Source organism: Dermochelys coriacea, chromosome 3 (genome assembly GCF_009764565.3).
Source record: "Dermochelys coriacea isolate rDerCor1 chromosome 3, rDerCor1.pri.v4, whole genome shotgun sequence".
NCBI classification, from domain to species: Eukaryota; Metazoa; Chordata; order Testudines; family Dermochelyidae; genus Dermochelys; species Dermochelys coriacea.
Genome location: NC_050070.1, coordinates 151,181,839 through 151,204,494, shown reverse-complemented (window position 1 = coordinate 151,204,494; position 22,656 = coordinate 151,181,839).

Here is a 22,656-nt window from a genome sequence, read left to right as displayed (position 1 = left end):
ACATAAATAGTTCTTTGCTATAATATACAAAACTGTGTGAACTCTCTGAAGCTTTTGGCAAAGCCCCACTTTACAGATAGAACTAGCCACCTTACTCTTGGCAACAGAGCAGCACAGAGCAAGAAGACCGCTAGGGGGCAGCATTCACTCTCTCCACCATTAAGAAAAGGAGTACCGGTGGCACCTTAGAGACTAACAAATTTATTAGAGCATAAGCTTTCGTGAGCTACAGCTCACTTCATCGGATGCATTTGGTGGAAAAAACAGAGGAGAGATTTATATACACACACACAGAGAACATGAAACAATGGGTTTATCATACACACTGTAAGGAGAGTGATCACTTAAAATAAGCCATCACCAGCAGCAGGGGGGGGAAAGGAGGAAAACCTTTCATGGTGACAAGCAGGTAGGCTAATTCCAGCAGTTAACAAGAATATCAGAGGAACAGTGGGGGGTGGGGTGGGAGGGAGAAATACCATGGGGAAATAGTTTTACTTTGTGTAATGACTCATCCATTCCCAGTCTCTATTCAAGCCTAAGTTAATTGTATCCAGTTTGCAAATTAATTCCAATTCAGCAGTCTCTCGTTGGAGTCTGTTTTTGAAGCTTTTTTGTTGAAGTATAGCCACTCTAAGATCTGTGATCGAGTGACCAGAGAGATTGAAGTGTTCTCCAACTGGTTTTTGAATGTTATAATTCTTGACGTCTGATTTATGTCCATTCATTCTTTTACGTAGAGACTGTCCAGTTTGGCCAATGTACATGGCAGAGGGGCATTGCTGGCACATGATGGCATATATCACATTGGTAGATGCGCAGGTGAACGAGCCTCTGATAGTGTGGCTGATGTGATTAGGCCCTATGATGGTATCCCCTGAATAGATATGTGGACAGAGTTGACAACGGGCTTTGTTGCAAGGATAGGTTCCTGGGTTAGTGGTTCTGTTGTGTGGTGTGTGGTTGCTGGTGAGTATTTGCTTCAGATTGGGGGGTTGTCTGTAAGCAAGGACTGGTCTGTCTCCCAAGATCTGTGAGAGTGATGGCTCGTCCTTCAGGATAGGTTGTAGATCCTTGATGATGCGTTGGAGAGGTTTTAGTTGGGGGCTGAAGGTGATGGCTAGTGGCGTTCTGTTGTTTTCTTTGTTGGGCCTGTCCTGTAGTAGGTGACTTCTGGGTACTCTTCTGGCTCTGTCAATCTGTTTCTTCACTTCAGCAGGTGGGTATTGTAGTTGTAGGAATGCATGATAGAGATCTTGTAGGTGTTTGTCTCTGTCTGAGGGGTTGGAGCAAATGCGGTTATATCGTAGCGCTTGGCTGTAGACAATGGATCGAGTGGTATGATCTGGATGAAAGCTAGAGGCATGTAGGTAGGAATAGCGGTCAGTAGGTTTCCGATATAGGGTGGTGGTTATGTGACCATCGCTTATTAGCACCGTAGTGTCCAGGAAGTGGATCTCTTGTGTGGACTGGTCCAGGCTGAGGTTGATGGTGGGATGGAAATTGTTGAAATCATGGTGGAATTCCTCAAGAGCTTCTTTTCCATGGGTCCAGATGATGAAGATGTCATCAATGTAGCGCAAGTAGAGTAGGGGCATTAGGGGACGAGAGCTGAGGAAGCGTTGTTCTAAGTCAGCCATAAAAATGTTGGCATTCTGTGGGGCCATGCGGGTACCCATCGCAGTGCCGCTGATTTGAAGGTATACATTGTCACCAAATGTGAAATAGTTATGGGTCAGGACAAAGTCACAAAGTTCAGCCACCAGGTTAGCCGTGACAGTATCGGGGATACTGTTCCTGACGGCTCGTAGTCCATCTTTGTGTGGAATGTAGGTGTGGTGTAAAACTCGCACAGATACAGACAGACATCATCTTCCTCTCCAAATGCAAACAGATGGACATCATACCGAAAGGACTGAAGGTAAAAAATCCATTACAATCTACATACCACACAGACTATGCTGACAGCTTGTGCCACACACTCTCAAAGAAACTGCGGAACCACCTGATCAACATCCTCTACAGCAAACAGGGAAAGATTAAGAATGAGCTCTCAAAACTGGATACTCTCATAAAGAACCAACCTTCCACACAAACTTCCTCATGGCTGGACTTTACAAAAACTAGACAAGCCATTTACAAAACACACTTTGCTTCTCTACAAAAGAAAAAGGACACTAAGCTATCTAAACTACTATATGCCACAAGGGGCCACAACAATGGTTCCCGTAACCCACCCAGCAATATTGTTAATCTATCCAACTATACTCTTAGCCCAGCAGAAGAATCTGTCCTATCTCGGGGCCTCTCCTTTTGCCCCTCCACCCCCACGAACATGATACAGTTCTGTGGTGACCTAGAATCCTATTTTCGACGTCTCAGACTCAAGGAATATTTCCAACGCACCTCTGACCAACATATTAACCCACAGAGACCTTCCTGCCAACACTACAAAAAGAAGGATTCTGGGTGGACTCCTCCTGAAGGTCGAAACAGCAGCCTGGATTTCTACATAGACTGCTTCCGCCGACGTGCACGAGCTGAAATTGTGGAAAAGCAGCATCGCTTACCCCATAACCTCAGCCATGCAGAACACAGTGCCATCCACAGCCTCAGAAACAACTCTGACATCATAATCAAAAAGGCTGACAAAGGAGGTGCTGTCGTCATCATGAATAGGTCGGAGTATGAACAAGAGGCTACTAGGCAGCTCTCCAACACCACTTTCTACAAGCCATTACCCTCTGATCCCACTGAGAGTTACCAAAAGAAACTACAGCATTTGCTCAAGAAACTCCCTGAAAAAGCACAAGAACAAATCCGCACAGACACACCCCTGGAGCCCTGACCTGGGGTATTCTATCTGCTACCCAAGATCCATAAACCTGGAAATCCTGGACACCCCATCATCTCAGGCATTGGCACCCTGACAGCAGGATTGTCTGGCTATGTAGACTCCCTCCTCAGGCCCTTCGTTACCAGCACTCCCAGCTATCTTCGAGACACCACCGATTTCCTGAGGAAACTACAGTCCATTGGTGATCTTCCTAAAAACACCATCCTAGCCACTATGGATGTAGAAGCCCTCTACACCAACATTCCACACAAAGATGGACTATGAGCCGTCAGGAACAGTATCCCCAATACTGTCACGGCTAACCTGGTGGCTGAACTTTGTGACTTTGTCCTGACCCATAACTATTTCACATTTGGTGACAATGTATACCTTCAAATCAGCGGCACTGCGATGGGTACCCGCATGGCCCCACAGAATGCCAACATTTTTATGGCTGACTTAGAACAACGCTTCCTCAGCTCTCGTCCCCTAATGCCCCTACTCTACTTGCGCTACATTGATGACATCTTCATCATCTGGACCCATGGAAAAGAAGCTCTTGAGGAATTCCACCATGATTTCAACAATTTCCATCCCACCATCAACCTCAGCCTGGACCAGTCCACACAAGAGATCCACTTCCTGGACACTACGGTGCTAATAAGCGATGGTCACATAACCACCACCCTATATCGGAAACCTACTGACCGCTATTCCTACCTACATGCCTCTAGCTTTCATCCAGATCATACCACTCGATCCATTGTCTACAGCCAAGCGCTACGATATAACCGCATTTGCTCCAACCCCTCAGACAGAGACAAACACCTACAAGATCTCTATCATGCATTCCTACAACTACAATACCCACCTGCTGAAGTGAAGAAACAGATTGACAGAGCCAGAAGAGTACCCAGAAGTCACCTACTACAGGACAGGCCCAACAAAGAAAACAACAGAACGCCACTAGCCATCACCTTCAGCCCCCAACTAAAACCTCTCCGACGCATCATCAAGGATCTACAACCTATCCTGAAGGACGAGCCATCACTCTCACAGATCTTGGGAGACAGACCAGTCCTTGCTTACAGACAGCCCCCCAATCTGAAGCAAATACTCACCAGCAACCACACACCACACAACAGAACCACTAACCCAGGAACCTATCCTTGCAACAAAGCCCGTTGCCAACTCTGTCCACATATCTATTCAGGGGATACCATCATAGGGCCTAATCACATCAGCCACACTATCAGAGGCTCGTTCACCTGCGCATCTACCAATGTGATATATGCCATCATGTGCCAGCAATGCCCCTCTGCCACGTACATTGGCCAAATTGGACAGTCTCTACGTAAAAGAATGAATGGACATAAATCAGACGTCAAGAATTATAACATTCAAAAACCAGTTGGAGAACACTTCAATCTCTCTGGTCACTCGATCACAGATCTTAGAGTGGCTATACTTCAACAAAAAAGCTTCAAAAACAGACTCCAACGAGAGACTGCTGAATTGGAATTAATTTGCAAACTGGATACAATTAACTTAGGCTTGAATAGAGACTGGGAATGGATGAGTCATTACACAAAGTAAAACTATTTCCCCATGGTATTTCTCCCTCCCACCCCACCCCCCACTGTTCCTCTGATATTCTTGTTAACTGCTGGAATTAGCCTACCTTGCTTATCACCATGAAAGGTTTTCCTCCTTTCCCCCCCCTGCTGCTGGTGATGGCTTATCTTAAGTGATCACTCTCTTTACAGTGTGTATGATAAACCCATTGTTTCATGTTCTCTGTGTGTGTGTATATAAATCTCTCCTCTGTTTTTTCCACCAAATGCATCCGATGAAGTGAGCTGTAGCTCACGAAAGCTTATGCTCTAATAAATTTGTTAGTCTCTAAGGTGCCACCGGTACTCCTTTTCTTTTTGCGAATACAGACTAACACGGCTGCTACTCTGAAATCTCTCCACCATTGGTGCAAGATTTGCCCACCCTGTTCTATCATCTCTGCAGCCTCTCTTCTGTGACATGCCAACTAGTGCCAAGTGTGGGGGTGCTTTGGGTGATGCAGACACCTGCCCACTGAGACCCACCAGACTCATTGCCCACTTCACATACACACGCACATACTGTCTCCTTTTCTCAACTGCCTGTCGATTGGCAAGTTCTCTGAATTCCCCACTCCTTCAAGCCCAGCAAAGTCACTACACTCGCCTTTGGCCTGAGGCAGACACCCAAGCACACCCAAGCCTCTCGCTGCATGTTTGTTCCTTTGTTTCCTTGGGGATGTCGCTGTTGCGGGTGACATTCCCTCATCCAGGAGACGGATTCCCTATCCAGAAACACTGGCCTGCCCAGCCTAGGGGGGTATCAGGAAACAGGCTCCTGTAGTGCAAGCTGCAAATTCTGATGGCTCCCAGAAGGAATGAAAATGGCAGCTCACCTGCTCCAACCACTAAACAATCCTATCTCACTGAAAGACAGAGAGAGCAACCAACGGGAGGGGATACAAGTCTCCTCTTGGACCTGGAACCTGCCAGCTCTTTGCAGAATCTGGGAGCCACAGAAGAAGTTGGGATACATGTCTTGCTCTCTCTCAGAGAATGAGAAGATTATATTATATACATACATAAGCAAAAGCAGCATTTTATCACACAATGCACAATTGGCCTGTGGAGCTCATTGCCACGAGACACCACTGAGGCCAAGAGAAGAGCAGGATTCAGAAAAGGTTTATTTGGAGACTGAGCATTTCCTGTTACATTGGAGATGATTTTAAAGTAATTTAGAAGGGGTATAAATGCTTATATTTTAGGGTGTAAAGCAACCACTACCTGCCATGGGTTAGAAAGGAACTTCACATGGGCAACTTATTCCATACCTATCCACTGCAGGGTCTCTTGCACCTTTCTCTGAAGCATCTGGTGCTGGCCACTGTCAGAGACAGGATACTGGGATACATGGAATCCTGAACTGTCCCTTTAGGACAGTGGTTCTCACCCAGAGTTACACGTACCCCTGCGGGTAAGCAGAGGTCTTCCAGGAGATACGTCAACTCATCTAGACCAGTGTTTCTCAGCCTGGGGGCTAGGAGTCACAGGAAGGGTTTAGGGGGCTCACAAGTGCAGGGCCGGCATTAGGGGGTGCCAAGCAGGGCAATTGCCTGAAGCCTCACGCCATAGGGCCCCCCTGCAAAGCTAATTTACATGCTTCATCCCCAGGCAGCGGGGCTCGGGCTTCAAACTCCTGAAGGAGTTACAGCAGTCTGGAAAGGCGGAGAACCACTGCGGAGACCATTCCTGAAAGCAAGTCTGAGGCATGACAAACTACCCAGGTTCCCAGTTCAGCCCATCTCAAGCCACCCTCCACATCCAAACACACATCACACAGCAGCCGACAGGTTCCAGGCTGACAGCAGAGGCTCACTCTGCCTCAGCAGCTGCCTCACGGGGCATGTCTCCACTGAGGCTTTTCTATCCAGACGTGAAGGGAAACAAGCTTCTGAACTGACAGCATGAAACGCAAGCAGCGCCTTGCTCACCGAGTTCATGAGGGCTGGTAAGCCATTGGAAAATGGCCATTTTTAGGCGTTAAGAAGTATGTCAGGAAGGGGGTACTAATTAGGAAGAACAGAAACTGCAGTAGGAACCATGGGGAGGCTCAGCAGATTCTCCACAGCCACCCCAGAGATGCCACTTCCTCTCAAGCTCAATGGAGAAACCACACACAAATCTCATTTCTCCAGCTGGGCCCAGGGGGCAGGATTTGACTCACAGCAGGTAGAACCAGAAAAGACCTACTTGTCCACCCACTGCTAAGCAATGGTCCTCCAGCCTGTTCTCCAAGGACCTGCTATAGCATCCCAATCAATGGGGCACCTACCCCTTCCCTTGGGAGACACCCCCGTCTGCCCAAAGCCCAGGAGATCTTGCTGGCAAGCCCATCTTTTCCGTTTGTTTAATTTCATCCTCAATCGTTCAACCTCTTGTACCAGCCTTTCCACAGCATCAGTTGACACGGGTGTCTCCGTTTGTTTTGGGCTCAACCCCATCCAGCCAGTTAATGAGGGAATGGATGCAATACTGTGGCCCTCCTTCTGCTTACTGGGGAGGGGGCTAATTGTTAGGGTAGTAATATTAATTGGTGTGATTCTCGTTCATGAACTGAATGAGCAGGGCTTATTAGAATGGATGATTTGGGGCATATGGGTTACAATTACATCTCCCTCTTGACTCATCTGGGCTTAGATAAGACCCAGTGTGATTCTGGGAACCTAATCATATTTAATGGCATGAAGGTATAGTAGTTAACATTTACATATCTCCTTAAAGCTTTGGGATGTTATAAAGGCCCTGAACTGACACAGGTAGGGAGTGAAGTCCTGTCTGCCCATGGGACAAGTGTAGCACAGGCAGTATAAGCTAACCCCACACAACACCTGGCCTGGGTGGCCCACAGCCAGGTCTATTGTACACATACACCCCCACTTTGATTTGAGACATCCACGGTGCAAAGGAACCTAACAGAAAATTCTACTTCCCATGCATGAAAAGAAATTCCTATGCTTAGAACACCAAAAATCAGTTCACGGGGTTCCTTCAGACATAGCTTATTCTTGCCTCTTGATGTCGCAATAAGATCTACAAAACCAGCCAAATTTGAACAAAAGCTGCCTGGCCATTGGTAAGTTGTGCCTGTGCAAAATTTCTAATTTGAACATACAGTATGGGACAAGTTTAGTTAAAGAGAAACCCACTGCTGTACAGATTTCACTGAAACTCCCCTTCACCTCCTCCCAAAAATGTTCCCCGGGCAGACAACAAACATGGAAAATTTAAGCCTCACAGGAATTTGTATGAGAAAATTATGAGCAGTTGAAAAATTGTAGTCCTATTGGAAAGCACATTTCAACTTTACAATACCAGTGAGTGACCCTCCTGTTATAATAATTTGATATTCTGGATAGATGAATGGTTGGAACCAGAGAGTATTTCCCATAGGTTGCTGGACAATCCATTTTCCCTGGACCTGCACCAAGATTTCAGATTTGTCTTGTAAATTTCAATGATCTCCTTAGAAGTGAACAAAAAATGCCCATTTCATATGGCATGTTTGACTAGAATTGTATTAAATTTACAAAAATAAACTCAATTAGTAGAACACATTAATTTAAATTTTTTTTACTTATTTACATTGAATAAACACATCAAAGAAGCACCTCTGTGGAAATTATGCACAAATACTTGGCAACAGGAATGCACTCCCTGATGCATATGAAATATAATGGAGGGATATTGAAAAACTTTTGTGAAATAATAATTACTTTGCATTTATAGCAAACATACATCGGAGGATCTCAAAGCACTTTAACAAACCAAGCTTCATCCAGCACTGCTTTTCTGTCTATCTTAGGTACTTATTTCTATGACCCCAGTTACCATAGCACCTGAGCACTTTGCAGTCTTAAATGGATTTCTCCTCACAACAGCCCTGTGAAGTAGGGAAGTGCCATTATCCCCACCTAAGAGATGGGGAATTGAAGCACAGAAAAGCTAAGGCCCAGATCCTCAATGATACTTGAACTTGATGAACGTTAGGCACCTAAATACCTCTGAGGATCGGGGCAGACGTCTGTGCCAGGTCTCCCACGGCCCAGGTTAACACCCTAGCCCAGGGGTTCTCAAACTTCATTGAATCATGACCCCCTTCTGACAACAAAAATTACTACATGACCCCAAGAGGGGAGGCTGAAGCCTAAGCCTGCATGAGCCCTGCTGCCCCCGGTGGGAGGGCCAAAGCCCAAGCCAGGCGGGGGGGAGGTCAAACCTCAAGCCCCACTGCCCCAGGTGGGGGGCCTGTAGCCCAAGCCCCACCATCCAGGGCTGAAGCCTGAGTCACAGGAGGAGGGGCTTGACCTTTGGCCCTGGGCCCCAGCAAGTCTAATGCCAGCCCTGACAACCCCTATTAAAACGGGGTTGCGGCCCACCCACAGTTTGAGAACTGCTGCCCTAGCCGCAGTACTAAGCACCTTAACCACTGGACCATCCTTCGTCTCTGCTATGAGGCAGATAAGTGCTGCTATTAGCATATTACCAATTAGGAAGCTGAGTCACAGAGCAGTTATGGGTTTCAGAGTAGCAGCCGTGTTAGTCTGTATTCGCAAAAAGAAAAGGAGTACTTGTGGCACCTTAGAGACTAACAAATTTATTAGAGCATAAGCTTTCGTGAGCTACAGCTCACTTCATCGGATGCATTTGGTGGAAAATACAGAGGGGAGATTGATATACACAAATAAATTGTAGTCAAGTAGGGGCTGGCAGTTATGTGCTCAGAGCCACACAATGAGTCACTGACAGAGTTAGGATCTGAACCATAGAGTCCTGTTTCCCAGCCTTGCTCTCTGTCCAAGAGACCACACAGTCCTTCACAGAGACGAGGTGAGAACCCGGGAGTCCTGGTTCCCAGCCCCTACTTGACTACAATTTATTTGTGTATATCAATCTCCCCTCTGTATTTTCCACCAAATGCATCTGATGAAGTGAGCTGTAGCTCACGAAAGCTTATGCTCAAATAAATTTGTTAGTCTCTAAGGTGCCACAAGTACTCCTTTTCTTTTTGCGAATACAGACTAACACGGCTGCTACTCTGAAACCTGTGACTACAATGAAACCTTCTTCTTGTGAAAGTATTCCAGCCCATTTCCTAACAGCCTGAAGCTTCCAATTCCACAGCCACTGAAGTCACCTTCATCTAACACTACAGCTTCATCCTCAAACCCCCCCAAACAAGAGCCCTTCTCCAGCCATGCTTGTGCTCTTTGTCTTTTTCAGCACACCTGTTCCAAAAGGGGGTGAAGGGAATGGGCGAGGGGCACAGCTGGGGGTCTGTGAGTTGCTGTCTTCATTAGGAATATAAATGGGGCTGCTTGAACTCATTTCACAAATGACTGTCTCAGCATGCCTGACTGATGGGCAGTGGGGGGACGGGACGTACTGTGCCGCGATAAAGAGTTACTTAATTCAGATCTGCTCTTCACTCACCGCTGCAGCTCCCTTTGTTTTCAACATCATAGACACCTGCTTTGCTTCCAACTAAATGGTTCCTTTGGCAAGTTCCCCTCAGTAAGCGGCTTTAAAGACATGGCTAAGAGCTAAGATTAAGGACAAGGGGGAGACAGAGAGAGAGAGACAGAAGGAGAAGAGGAGAAGGAGAGATGGGCAGAGGTGGGGGAGACAGACAGATAAGAAGAAAGGAAGGGGGTAGAGAAACAGGCAGCCAGAGAGATCCAGAGAAGAGCAAGAAGGGGAAGGGCTGATGGAAAGGCGAGACAAAGGCTATGTCTACACTGGCAATTGAGCGACAAAACTTTTGTTGTTCAGAGGTGCTAAACCCTCCCACTCCCACCCTCCCCCAAAAGACAAAAGTTTTGCCATGGCAAGTATCAGTGTGAACAGCTCATTGTCGGCATGAGCTCTCTCCTGTCAACAATGCGAATGCTGCTTGTTGAGGGTGGAAGTATTTTGTCTGCAAAAGTGCCAACAAATAGGGGCTATGCTGCCTGACTTTTAGCGACACGACTGTGTCGACCCAACCGTGTCGCTAAAAGCTGTGTAGTGTACACAAAGCCAAAGTGAAGTAAGGGTTGCAGGGATTATTTTCAGCTCATTAGCCTGCACCAAGTCAATCAGTTTGTGATCCCAATGGCCAGCTCAACCGGTGCCATGCTTTTGGGGCACTTCAAAAATCATCACAAACTCCCAGTTAGCAGCCTCAGGCCATGCCTACACCACAAAATTCTGTCAACCTAACTTACGCTGGCATACAGCACCACAGTTATGAAATCCCTTGTGTGCATGCACGCTTGGCTCCTTGTGTCAGCGGTGCATGTCCCCCCAGGAGCACTTGTATCGATTGTATTGTCAGGGTGTGGCATTGTGGGACGGCTCCTGGAGGCCAGTAACAGTTGACGTGAGCAACGCAGTGTCTACACTGACACTCCGTCAACCTAACTACATCGACCGTGATTCTACGAAACTCATGGAGGTGGGGTTACTAAATCGGCATAGAGAGGCACTTACATCAGCGGGAGCCAAATTGAAGTGAAGACACTTCCACAGCTAGGTCGATGCAAGGCAGCTTACATCAACCTAACTGCATAATGTAAACCAGGCCCCAATCACGAAGCAAGGAGAGAAATGCACCTTCATTACTGTCAATGCTGCATGGGGACTGCAAGGGGGAGGGGGGAGAATGGGAACACCTCTCTGTATGGCTGCCACTGAGCTCACCCCGGGGAGGAGGCAGGCAGAGGGAACCAGTGGCAATGCAAAGAGACTTGAAACGGATGCCTATGTACTATCTGTGTCTGAGAGAGTAGGGGGCCAGTATGTGTTGCGTGTCTGCATGGGTCTGAAGGCGTGTGTGTGGGAGCAGTGTGCACGTGTCAATGACTGACAGCTCCCAGCACCACTGCCCCACTCAAAGATCCCTTGCCATGCTGCAGAGCTACGGCCGACTCTTACCAAGTGCAGAATCAGGGGCCAGAAATGAGACTTCTTGCTCATTCAGGTTAGTCTGTTACAAACTGCTTTTTCATTGGCACTGGTTCCCTCTGCCTGCCTCCTCCCCGGGGTGAGCTCAGTGGCAGCCATACAGAGAGGTGTTCCCATTCCTCCCACCCACCTGCAGCCCCCAGGCAGCATTGCCAGAAATGAAAGTGCCTTTCTCTCCTTGCTTCGTGATTGAGGACTGGTTTACACTATGCAGTGAGGCTGATGTAAGCTGCCTTGCATCGACCTAGCTGTGGAAGTGTCTTCACTTCAGTTTGGCTCCCGCTGATGTAAGTGCCTCTCTATGCCGATTTAGTAACCCCACTCCCCAGAGTGGCATAGAGTCACGGTCAATGTAGTTAAGTTGACGGAGCGTCAATGTAGACACTGTATTGCTCACGTCAACTGCTACTGGCCTCCAGGAGCCGTCCCACAATGCTCCACCCTGATAACAGAATCGATACAAGCACTGCTGGGGAGACATGCACCGCTGACACAAGGAGCCAAGAGTGCACGCACACAAGCGATTTAATAACTGCTGTGCTGTATGCTGGCATAAGTTAGATTGACAGAATTTTGTGCTGTAAACACAGCATCTACACACGCCCAGTGGCGTTGGAACAGTTTTTATAGTGGGGGTGCTGAGAGCCATTGAACCAAACTGTAAACCCTGTATAGGATGGAAACTGCGTCAAGCCAGGGGGTGCAGCAGCGCCCCCAGCACCCCTACTTCCAGCACTCCTGCACCCATCCTTCACACAGACACCCACATCCACACATGGGCATATATGCTCATCCCCATCCACACATGCAGCCCTGCCCGTACACATCCATGTTTCTCACACACAACCACACCCGCTCACTCTCAGCCACTCAACATAGACCCAGGAAAACTGCCCTGCCAATGGAGGGTTTGTCCAAGGGAGAGAACAGAACCCCTGGCCTTTCCTCTTTTCTGTCTGCATCTTAATTTTCTCTATCAGGTCCGGCCAGGGCCCAACAAGGACGTCCAGGGACAGTCTATTTCCACTGTTTGTTTGGGTGGGCTGCCAGCCGGGCAGCCAGTAGCAGAACCATTGTTTGTTGCCTAATTAAATTTGATTTGAACTCATTCCTGGATCTGTACCAAACAAGCCATTGCCCCCCGAGGAGAAGCAGGGGAGGCCCAGAACTTCCCATACCATGAGAACTTCTCCCGGCCCAGACACTGCCAGCCTGCCCCTTGGAGATTAGATCAGCCTTTTCGAATAACCCACAGCAGGAATCTGACCTGGCTGCTGGTCAGAAAGGCAGCTGAAGGTCTCTCTCTCCTTCTGGGGGCAGCAGGAGGTTGGATGTGTAATACTCACACCTGCTCACACTCATGCACACTCCCTCCATCCGATGAAGTGAGCTGTAGCTCACGAAAGTTTATGTTCAAATAAATTTGTTTGTGTCTAAGGTGCCACAAGTACTCCTTTTCTTTTTACTCCCTCCTCTGATGCACATACACTCTCAGGTCCTAGCCCCAGAGACATCCAGCTTCCAGAGAGCACTTAGATGCTCTCCCCCATTTGTTGAACCTGACCACCTCTCGCTCTCCCGGGTCCAGCAATGTGGGGGTCTCCTTGCTTCTCCCCATGGGGAAACACAGGCTCAAGTGCAGATCCTGGGATGTGAGACTCTTCTGGTGGGGGAGCAGATGGTCCAGGGATGGGCTCCAGGAGTGCAGGGGTCTCCCAGGCAGACTGCACAGGGAAACTGATGCCAGGAAGTGGAGCTACCGGGCTCTTTGCCCTCGAGGCACGGGCTCAGGAGTTGCATTTCTTAACCCACCACTTCTCTTCCCTGCTGACCTTCCCCTCCACTAACCCGCCAGTTGGGGCTGCCAGAATACAACACATGGTGGGTGAGGTCATATATTTTACTGGCCAAATTCTGTTGGTGAGAGGGACAAGCTTTCGAGCCACACAGACCTGAAGAAGAGCTCTGGGTGCTCAAAAGCTTGTCTCTCTCACCAACAGAAGTTGGTCCAGTAAATGATATTACCTCACCCACCTTGTCTCTCTGATATCCTGGGACCAACACAGCTACAACTACACTGCATCCAGAATACAACACAGGCAGCACACTAAGGCCCGATGCCTGAGTGTCTTTTGACCCTGGTTCATGAAGTGCACGTCGAGCTGGGTAGGCTGGAAAACACCCAGTTTGGGCAAAGAGGGGCACTGATTTCCACCCAGGACAGTTCAGCAAGCCCTGCAAGTGCAGAATGCCCAGGTGACCTTGCAGCACAGACATAGAATCATAGAATATCGGGGTTGGAAGGGACCTCAGGAGGTCATCTAGTCCAACCCCATACTCAAAGCAGGACCAACCCCAATGAAATCATCCCAGCCATGGCTTTGTCAAGCCGGGCCTTGGTGTGAATAGCTTCTGATTGAATGCTATTTCCCCTGCTCTGGTACCCAGAGCTCTCACCAGAACCATGTCTGCAAGATTACTGTGTGGGCTGACTGACTGGAGGAAAGGTCCTCCTCCAGGCTCTGGTGCCCAGTGTCAGCAGAGGGGCACCAAGGGCTGTTCAATCTCCGGGGGTACTGAGAAAATCCAAGATTGCCAAACCAGCCTATTGTGCCTGGCTCAGCCACTGGCAGGGAAAGGATTCAATTTAGCCAGCTCCCTCCCCGACAGATGCCATCGCTCCTCCCTCCAGACACAGAGAGCAGTGTGGGGGTCAGGATTAAAGAACCCCTGATCTAGCCATCACCCTCTTCCCACAGCTCACAGCCCAGCCGCAACATTTTCAGAAGGCTGAGGAAAAAACCCTCCTCTCTTTTCATTTTTTTAATTCTCATTGTTTCCCCTGCATTTTCTGGTTCTGATGGGATGGGAAGCAACAAAACAGAGAGAGGGAAGCTACTCCTCTAAGACCCCAGCCTGGCTGGGAAGAGACCGTACCAGTGCTGGAAAGCCTGACTGATCCCATGCAAAATGGAGCCCCAAGAGATGACATCTCGTAGCAGCACGCAGGCTGCACCACCTCGGGCTTCCCCTGTCTTTGTGAGAATGACACCTCTCCCTGCTGGGGGAGAGGAGAGGCTCAGCGTGCAAAGCTTCCCCACCCAGAGAAAGCAGGTGACCACCTCCATAGCAGGGCAGAACCAGCTCAAGGATGGATACACAGCTCCCACCACCATCTCCAGGCAGCAAGAAGCTGCTGCTGACTGTCCCTCAAGGGGTCTTTCTATTACACCACCTTTCCCCATTTAAGCTGTCCCTTGGTGGTGACCTCTGTGTATAGCAAGTGAACCCAAAGTAACCAGCTGACAGCCACATTGGCACTGTAGAGAGAGATGGTGGGTGAAGTAAGGATCAACACGGCTACAACTATATGGCATACAGTATTGGCTGCTTGTCCAGCGGACAAGAGCTGCGGTAAACATGCCTACAACAGACTGACAGCAGCCCCACTTGTTGATCTGGAGGTGCAGCCAGTGGAGATTACGGATCCCAGCATGTAGTGCTCCATCCTGGCATGGGACTGTAATGTCTATGTGTCAGCTCCTCTGCAATAAAGATTCGGGCAGCCGGAGGCTGCACTACAGAACTCTGTGCGCTGCCCTTGGCCTATAGCTGTACTGCGCTCAACCCAACAATACAAGGAGGTCAAGAGCCATCCCCTTGAAGGACTGACTTAAGGAGAAGCACCTGCTCCAGCAAGGAATCCCAGCAATCCTATGGCAGGTAACCAGAGCTGCTGAGGCTGAAGAAAGAGTTCCCCACTCCAGCAAAGCCCAAGCATCAGTTCTGTGGGCACTTGGGATCCAAGGGCCCTTCCTTCCAATGACATTTCCATGCCCTAGTCTGAAGCCTCACAAAGTAAGAGGGAACTGGAGAGCTCCTCCTTAAGGGAGAAATCAAGGCTGTGTCTATGCTAATGGGAGGATTAGGTGACCGAAGGCAGTGTCCCAGACAGGTAGGACTGTCCCTTCCACACAGTCCCTTAGGTAGTCATCATACAATGGTATTTAGGAAGTGGCACAGCCATCCGATTAGGCATCACTCACCACTGCCTCTCATATTGACAGATCCCTTCCCACAAGAGCCGAGTTAATTTGCTTCCCTTCTATTGATCCTGTGGCGAGTCACCGTTAGTTGCAACCCCTCCTTTTCCTCTTCCTCCTCCTCTTCACAGGGAAGGAAAGCGGGGGAGGGGGAAGCAGGCTTATTACAAGAGAGCCGTGCTTATAGTGCCCAGAGATGAAAGGTGCTGAATTGCTCCCTGGTCTCAACCACTCCATCCCCACCGGCAAGGGGCCCTGTGTTATGTATAAGACCGGCAATGTGTCTGTGATTAGCAAATGATCTCAGCTCCCTCTCCCCATGCTGGGATATCGATTAGCCTTTGTTCACTGCTTTATGAACCTATTTGTTAATGGGCTGGGAGCTTGTAAATGCTCATTGGATTTCCTCTCAAAGCAGCCTGAATGAACCAGCGTGAGCGTGTTTACAAGGAGGAGAGTTAGAGACCTGCTGACACCTGCTAGGGAACTTCGATAAGCACTGGCTCTGCCTAGCGGCCTTGGCCCAGTCCCCTCGCACTCTCCATCTCACTCATCCCAGGCTCTCAATTACAGAGCCACATTTGCATGGGAATAGGATCATTGCTCTGTAGGAGGCTGAGCAGCTCCTGCGGCTTGTTCCCCACACTTTGACCATGAGCTCACGTTGGCAACAGCACAACTGGTTGCTGTGGAAATGATTACAGGGGCCTCACAGTTTTCTGCTCCTTAAATTGGTACAGTCTCCTCCTCAGTCTGTTCCTCCTCCCCATGGCAGCACCACACCCCTCACTCTGATGACTCTGCCAGGAGTTTGGGCAGCTACACATGTTGGGTCCAACCTGGTTCACCACCCTTGTTGTGTCTGATGTTCGGAAACAGTCATATCAGCCGGGCACTCATACACTATGGTGATGGAGGCTGTATAAATACCTAGAGGTAGATGAAGCGTTCCTGATGGAACTATATTGAAAGCAAATTTCAAAGCTGCCTGCCCAAACATCCCCAGGAAACTGAATGTGAAATTCGCCCACAGGCGGGTCATTAATGGAGGTGCTCGCATACTCAATCCAATCTGGAACAGGAACAGGAACAGGAACAATACCATGCAAACTTTTTGACCAATCACAACGAGCCATCACAGATCAGTTAAAAAGTATAACTATCCCCCGAAATTGTCCATATTGGTTGGAATGCTGACTGTACACCATAGGAAATAGTGAGCTGTCTGCAGATAGTCCCAAGCAGAAAAAGAAGCTGAATTGATGGTACGTATTGTACATTGCATATTGTTTGCTCAGGTCTAGATCTGTTTGTCTCTGGCCTGATCTACACTAGAAAATTAAGTCAGTTTAACTATGTTGGTCAGAAGTGTGAATAGCATTCTTAAGCCATCCTAAATCCCTGTGTAGACAAGTGCTAGGTTGACAGAAGAATTCTTCAATCAACCTAGCTATCGCCTCTCAAGGAGATGGATTACCAACACCGATGGGAGAACCTCTCCTGCCAGTGTAAGTAGTATCTACCGAGGGTTGCTAAGTGTCCAGTCGAAAAGGAGACCTGGCCGTGTCCAGTCAGCACTGCTGACCTGATACTAAAAGTCCGATTATCAGAGTAACCACAATCAGCCTCCCTACCAGGAGGGTGGGAAGAGCAGCTACTGCTGGAGGAGCTACTCAGCTGATAGAGAGAACTGGCTCCCAGACTCGGCTCCAGCCTCCAGCAGAGAGGTAGGTACTGGTGCCGCCTAGGGGGATCCTGTCTTCCTCCCACCGCCCTGTGTTCTGATTGCCCCTGCCCTGGCCCCTCACTCCGGGGACTGACCCCCCCCACTCCGCCCCAGCCCTCAGCACACTGTGCTATTGTGTGAGGGAGGGTCTGTGGGACTCCCCTGAACCCTCATAGGCCCTTGTATTAATCAAGGGTTTGTCCCTGCCCCAAAGGAAGCATTGGGTTATAGCTGAGTCTGTGCAGCAGTTATTTCTGAGGTCAATTCCTGCCTCCTCCAGGGCTCTGGGAGGGAGCCAAGAGCCTTGAGCCAAGCAGGAGACAGGCAATGTTCTCTAAGGCCTGGGGCTTAGGGCCCACACTGCGAGCACTCTGACCCAGGAGCTGCAAAGGAATAGCAGTGGAGAACAGCCTAAGGAACCTCAACTCTCTGCTGGGGACATCATCATGCTGTAAGGACCAGTCAAGATTAGACAATGTTTGCAGTGAAGCCAAGCTCCAAACTTGTTGCTTTGCAGCTTAGGAAGCAACTGTTGCACTGAGTTCCTCCAGATAGAGTAAGGCTTGTCACCACAAATGCAAAATGCAGAGACATCCCTAATATTACAGCGAGCCCATGCACAAACCCTCTGGCAGTAGCCTTCTGCAGTGCACAAACCAGCATGTAACAGCTGAGGTCCACATGGAACAACAAAGTTATTATGATCCATCAGTATAGCAACCCTTCCTGGGGGGAACCCCTGGGATTGCTTAGGGACCAATCCCACTATTAGATCTGTGCGGGCAAACCTTTGCAGCCAGGTGGTACCCCATTGACTTAAATGGGATTCTGTGCAGATGTAAGGCTGCCCCCAAGCACATCCAGTTGCAGGATTAGGGCTTTATATTATAACCTCTTCAGGGCAGGGATCTGCTGGGTTTGCATTTTCAATGCAGCATGTAGCACAGCTATAGGAGTGTAACTAGGGTTGCCAACTTTGTAATATTTAAAAACCAGACACTCCAGCAGGAGTGCCGGAACCTGTCCTTCTCCGCCCCTTCACCCTGAGGACCTGCCCATGCCTGCCCCTTCCCCCAGGCCTCATCTCTGCTCCGCCTCTTCCCCCTGAGGCCACGCCCCTGTTTGCTCCTCTTTTGCCCTCCCCCTGTCACTCCCTGGTCTTCCCCTCTCTCCCCCATCTCTTCCCGGGTCAGGAGGGACTCACCTACATTTATAAAGTTTGTGGATGATGCCAAACTGGAGGGATTGCAAGTGCGTTGGAGGACAGGATTAGAATTCAAAATTATCATGACAAACTGGAGATGCGGTTTGAGATAAACAGGATGAAATTCAATAAGGATAAATGCAAAGTACTACACCTCAGAAGGAACAATCAACTGCACAAATACAAAATGGGAAATGACTGTTTAGGAAGACGTACTGCAGAAAAGAATATGGGGATTATAGTGGATCACAAGCTAAATATGAGTCAACAATGTAATACTGTAGCAAAAAAGGCAATCATTCTGGAATGTATTAGCAAGAGTGTTGTAAGCAAGATACGAGAAATAATTCTTCCGCTCTATTCAGCACTGATAAGGCCTCAACTGGAGTACTGTCTTCAGTTCCGGGCCCATACTTCAGCAAAAATGTTGACAAATTGGAGAAAGTCCAGTGGAGAGAAAAACAAAAGTGATCAAAGGTCTAGAAAACATGAGCTATGAGGAAAGATTGAAAAATTGGGTTTGTTTAGTCTGGAGAAGACTGAGGGGAGCCACGATAATGGTATTCAAGTATGTAAAAGATTGTTATAAAGAAGAGGGTGATAAATGGTTCTCCTTATTCACAGAGGACAGGACAGGACAAGAAGCAATGGAGTTAGATTTAAGATAGACATTAGGAAAAACTTCCTCCTGTCAGGGTAGTTAAACACTGGAACAAATTACTTAGGGAGCCTGTGGAATCTCCATCACTGGAGGTTTTTAAGAATAAGTTAAACAAACACCTGTGGGGGATGGTCTAGATAATACGTATTCCTGCCTCAGTGCAGAAGACCGGACTAGATGACGTATCAAGGGTCTTTCCAGTCCTACATTTTTATGATTTCAGGCTCATCGTGATCCCAGCCCTTATTCCTAAAAGTTTTATAGATATGACACCTATCTTAAAGGACCCACACCCAGTTCCTAAGGGTTACACACACAACCCACTCTCTGTAAGTTCCTTGTCCTCTCCCTGATAACAGATGTAGTTTGACTCAGGTTGCTGCAAGGTTTTTCCAGGGCAATTTAGACCCCCAATAGCAGAGGTTGACATTTCAGGTCCAGTTTGTTTCAAACTGTCTACATTAGGAATCTGTTATAGTTGTTGGGACCAGCCACTAGATGCCACATCATCTCTCCCTCACTTTCTCTCTCTCTCACACACACGGGTTTTTCCAGCCAGGGACTCATTAGCATATGTAACAGGCAACCTAACAGGGGCCCCCAATGCTAATGAATTTAAATCTAGGATAGAGAAGTTTCAGCAATAGATCTAGTTAAAAGGCCTCTAGGGGTCCTCTGTCAGGAGGACAAAGAGTGGACTTGTGGCTCTCTTCCGCCAAGTTTGTCTACGTTTCTGTGACCTGATTTGACTCTTGAAGGAACCTGAATTCCCAAAATCTCAGCTGCAATTAAAGAAATGCAGAAGAAAGCCTGGTTTTGCTTTTTGCCTTTGGATGCCTGAGAGACGTGTAGGATCCCATGGGAAAATGGAAATTCAGAGCCCAAACCCTTCTGAGAGGCTCAGAACAGGCAAAGCCTTTGAGCCCAAACCCTTTTCCCTCAGACCCAGTTCTGCCTCCTGAGAATTTAAAAACTTGTCATCTTCCTTGGCTGCTTCCTCAAGGGCAACTCCTTGGCTGATAGATGCAGCAAAGTGTCTGGAATAGATTGTGCCGAGGAAACGTTGTTATTAATCAAAGTCTTCATTCCCGTCAGCATCCCAGCTTGGTGCAGCTTCCCAATCCATCCACCCCCATATCTGGTCACACAGAGGCAGAGGAGAGAAAGATAACACAGGGCCAGGCGACCTACTGAGCTGGTTTTCCAAGAAGACAAGTTTGTTCTTTTTATAGATGTATCTTCCTCCATCCGTCTTAGTTCCTCTTTCTCCTCCTGTGGCAAAGCTAGTTGTCTGCCATACCAAGGTCTTTATATTGTGCTCATGGCCAGAGTGTCAGATCCACAGCTGGGATGGCAAGAATGGGTTAGTGTGCAGGACCTGGCGAGAGCACTGTAGAGTCAGCCAAAGCCAGGAAAAGCCAGGGATCAGAAATTGGTGATACAAGAGAAAGGAGAGCTGAGCTACAGTTGGCGGAATTCTACAAGAGAAATAGCTGAGAAACAGCATTTACTAACTGGGAACCATCACTACTCCTATTCTCAGAAGTCTCATTCAGAGAGATCCAGGTGTTCCTGTTCAAACCCTTGGAGGAATTCTCAGTGCTCTGCATTCTCTCAGAATGGCGAGGTGTGGATCCAGATTCCAAACTATATCAGGCTCTTCTGGAATGTCCCAGTGTAACCCAGCCACTCCTTCCTTTGTCCCAGAGAGACAAAGAAGTCACTTGCCCTCACCAGCTTCCATCTAAAACCTGGGAGCAGCTTTTCCCAAAGTAAACAATGCATGGCATGTGCATCCTTGTGTGGCTACGGAGATGCTATGCAAACTTCTCTTCACCAGCAGCTGGCTGGCACTCTTTCTTCCTGATGTTCACTGTCAGGGATGGAAATGTGCCAGGGCCAGAATCCTAGAACCTCCAGAGGGAGTCAGAATGGCAGATACGCAAGAACAATTTTTAATGTAGTCACCAGGGTTGGGGTAGCACAATTATACTATAAGTACCATAAAAATAGCACAGGTATACAGAAAGACAGACAAATAGTAGTGATGGTGTTAGATCCAGAGTTTGGAGCTCATAGGGTATGTCTACACTTTGAAATTAGGTCGAATTTATAGAAGTCGGTTTTGTAGAAAGCATTTTTATACAGTCGAATGTGTGTGTCCCCACACAAATGCTCTAAGTGCATGTAGTCGGCGGACTGTGTCCACAGTACCGAGGCAACCATCGACTTCCGAAGCTTTGCACTGTGGATAGCTATCCCACAGTTCCCGCAGTCTCCACCACCCATTTGAATTCTGGGTAGAAATCCCAGTGCCTGAGGAGGCTAAAACATTGTCGCGGGTGGTTCTGGGAACATATCGTCAGGCCCCCATTCCCTCCCTCCCTCCGTAAAAGCAAGGGCAGACAATCGTTTTGTGCCTTTTTCTTGAGTTACCTGTGCAGACGCCATACCATGGCAAGCATGGAGCCCGCTCAGCTAACCGTCACCATATGTCTCCGGGTGCTGGCGGACGTGGTACTGCATTGCTACACAGCAGCAGTTTATTGCCTTTTGGCAGCAGACAGTGCAGTATGACTAGTAGCCGTCGTCGACATAGTCCTGGGTGCTCTTTTAACCAGGTGCCTGGGCAAACACGGGAGTGACTCAGCCAGGTCATTTCCCTTGTTTCGTCTCATGGCGATTGAGTCCTACCGGCAGTGCACTGTCTTTTAATCTGCAGCTAGCAGAAGACGATGGCCAGTAGTCATATTGCACCGTCTTCTGTCAAGCACCCAGGAGGTGACGATGGCTAGCGGTCGTACTGCACAGTCTGCTGCCAGCAAGATGTATAAAGATAGATGAAGTGGCTCAAAACAAGAAATAGATCAGATTTGGTTTGTATTCATTTTCTCCTGTCTCCCTCCCTCCCTCTGTGAAATCAACGGCCTGCTAAACCCAGTTTTGAGTTCTATCCTTGAGGCGGCCATTCAGTTTCTCGCAAAGCCACCCCCTTTGTTGATTTTAATTTCCTGTAAGCCATGTCATCAGTCGCCCCTCCCTCCATTAGGACAACAGCAGACAATCGTTCCGCGTCTTTTTTCTGTGCAGACGCCATACCACGGCAAGCACGGAGCCCGCTCAGATCACTTTGGCAATTAGGAGCACATTAAACACCACACACATTATCCATCAGTATATGCAGCACCAGAACCTGGCAAAGCGAAACTGGGCAAGTAGGCAACGTCAGCGCAGTTATGAGAGTGATGAGGACATGGACACAGACTTCTCTCAAAGCACGGGCCCTGGCAATGTGGGCATCATAGTGCTAATGGGGCAGGCTCAGGCAGTGGAACGCCGATTCTGAGCCCGGGAAACAAGCACAGACTGGTGGGACTGCATAGCGTTGCAGGTCTGGAACGATTCCCTGTGAAACTTTTGCATGCATAAGGGCACTTTCATGGAACTTTGTGACTTGCTTTCCCCTGCCCTGAGGCGCAAGAATACCAAGATGAGAGCAGCTCTCACAGTTGAAAAGCGAGTGGCAATAACCCTGTGGAAGCTTGCAACACCACACAGCTACCGGTCAGTCGGGAATCAATTTGGAGTGGCCAAATCTACTGTGGGGGCTGCTGTGATGCAAGTAGCC